The sequence below is a fragment of the Glossina fuscipes genome, unplaced genomic scaffold (assembly GCF_014805625.2).
Source record: "Glossina fuscipes isolate IAEA_lab_2018 unplaced genomic scaffold, Yale_Gfus_2 81189, whole genome shotgun sequence".
NCBI classification, from domain to species: domain Eukaryota; kingdom Metazoa; phylum Arthropoda; class Insecta; order Diptera; family Glossinidae; genus Glossina; species Glossina fuscipes.
In genome coordinates this window covers 1-2,556 of record NW_024004670.1, presented here as the reverse complement: position 1 = coordinate 2,556, position 2,556 = coordinate 1, and the positions used below count along the sequence as shown (strand labels likewise).

At 38.8% G+C, this 2,556-nt stretch overlaps 1 pseudogene; it reads right to left on the bottom strand.

Annotated features, from left to right (window-relative positions):
• Positions 1-5: 5 nt before the first annotated feature.
• On the bottom strand, positions 6-1,489 carry LOC119644038 (annotated as a pseudogene).
• Between the last annotated feature and the right edge of the window lie 1,067 nt (positions 1,490-2,556).

Here is a 2,556-nt window from a genome sequence, read left to right as displayed (position 1 = left end):
TCATCGCAAGAGCATGCCTGAGATTTGTTGTAATCTTTATCTTTACTGCCGCTACTGGACTTCTTCTTTGAATCTGGGCAGTTGCATTTAGGTGGCTTGCAAGCCTGCTGCTTTTGTTTATCTGAATAATAAAAAAAACAAAATCAATCAGTTAACGCTTTCTTCAAGACACATGTGCTTGTGTTTTGAAAATACTATTTTTCGAATATCGTAATCAAAAATATTTTTATGGCTCGCTTGAGCAATTAGTGGATTATAAAAATTTTCTTAATTTTCTACTTCCAAGAGAAATAGGAAATATGTTGAAAGCTTAGGCAACTTAGCTTCGCTATATTTTATATTTAAACCGATATCATTATGTCAGAATGGCTTTAGTTTTGTACTCACCCCGCTCACAGTCGTCTTCTACGTTATCGCACGGACAACCTTTGTCAGCGTTGCAGGCGAAATAACGCATGCAGCGCAATTTCTTTTCCTCTTTTTTGCAGGGATCCTCTAGTGCTGGGCAACCATTGCAAGGATCTTTATGGTTTTTATAAACTTTGCGACCGCCACAAGCTGACTTATTGCCATAAGTGGCAGTGCTGCTACTGGGGGCGTCACATTTATCGTCTTTACTACTTTCTTTAGCACTGCTAGTGGCGGCCGTTTTCGATGTACCACTAGCACCAAAAGCGCTGTCCATTCCACCACAACATCTACCTATATTGGGTAAAATATCATCTGCTCCATTGCATTTATTAGTAGCACTGTCTGGGCAAGATTTAGGGCATTGCTTTGGACTACAATTTGGTGGTTTTGCTCCACAACCAGCCTGGCATATTCGCGCAAACGGAAAACTAGACACAATAGCTGGACCATTGGCCACCAGTCGTATGATCAAGACGACATTGCCTGTCTGTGACCCTTTCAAATTGAAAAGGGGCAACAAACGTTTGGTCAATTCTGATGTTGGACACAACTGCTCGCGTCGCCCCATTGAATCCTCATCACAATCGTTATCAATTATTTCCGATGATTTCGGCTCATGCGGATTCGATATACTGGTTATGTGTTTTTTTTGCCGTGTCCTCCCACTTAGGATTTTCAATATTAAAGCTTTCCATGACCTTATCGAAAAGTCCCTTAATTGGCATGTCTGTGCACCCCACCAAAAATTTACACTTGTTCGTCTTCTTCTTATATATGTGTATCAGCAATTTGTCCGTATCATTAATGGGTGCATCTAGAGAGAACAAACAACACTTGCCACATTTGGGTGCAGTTGGATCGACGCATTCGCCAAATCCACGATCACATATCGATAAGAAAACGCTGTTCCTAAATGAGACCTCACAACATGTGGGGTACTCTTCGGGGGCGCAATAATTTGGCCGCGTTACCAAAAGATCATCGACCACAACTTCGAACATGTACAGAAAATTTTGCGCCATCTTATATGAATTTAGTGAAAAAAAGTCGTTTTTAAAAAATTATAAAAAATTTGATTTTTATTTTAAATTGAAAAAAAATTTATTGATGAAAAAATGAAAACGAAACTATTTATGATTTGATGAAAAAATCACGGGTAAATTGAAATGCCCACCGCCAACACAGTTTTAAAAATTTTCCCAAAAAAAAAAAAAACTTAAAAACAAGTGGTTTTTTGAAGAAAATTACAAGCAATAAGCATTGGAAAGCAAAGTATTAGCTTAATATAAACCCGCCATCTATCCCCATGAAAATAGCTGATCAATCAATCCGTGCATTTGAACCCTGCACATTAACATTCGAGTAACCACCATAACCCCAGGAACAATTGAGACTCATGAACGGGTTCATCGGAACTTGTAAACTTAAAAAAATAATTCAGAAAAAGCTCAGCGAAATACAACGCCCAAGTTTTAATAGGTCTTTGTAGTAAGAAATATGAAGATAACGGATGTTAGTAAACTAAGCAACTTGGCCCAATCGAAGGACCTTATCATTAAGGTCTTATATGACAGTGAAACTCCGCCAACAACTGAGCTTAGTTGGTGATTCCACTACCAGCAAAGTTTTAGCTTAGCTAAATCATTACACATCACTGTACAAATATTATTTTCGGCTTATCTTACTTATAGCATTGGCTTTTAGAGTTGATCGACTTTAGAAATTTTCAACATTCAAGAACCTACGAAGGATATTGTTTGCAAAATTGAAAGAAAGAAAAAAGAAACTACGATTCCGTAAATAATAGGCTACTGCCATGCAATCAATTTTTTGTACAACATGTAGCAAGCCATAAGCCACGATTGCAACGCGCACTATTTCTCACAAAGGTGAGATCAAGAAGCATTGCGAAAATGCTCCTTGTGACATTTTTCTTTTTCAGGAAATGCGAGGTAGGAAAGTCGGCAAGAGCACACGCAGGCAGTGAACGGATGTCGAAATTCAGAGAAGCGGCGCGGGCTTTCGCAAGCTACGGGAGAAGAACACTGGGTTGAATTTTCATGTATAAAGTGCAGCAAGATAATTGCCCTCCGGCTATCAGAATGTAGGTCAATAAACGCCGTTCTATCTACGCAACGGTGAATT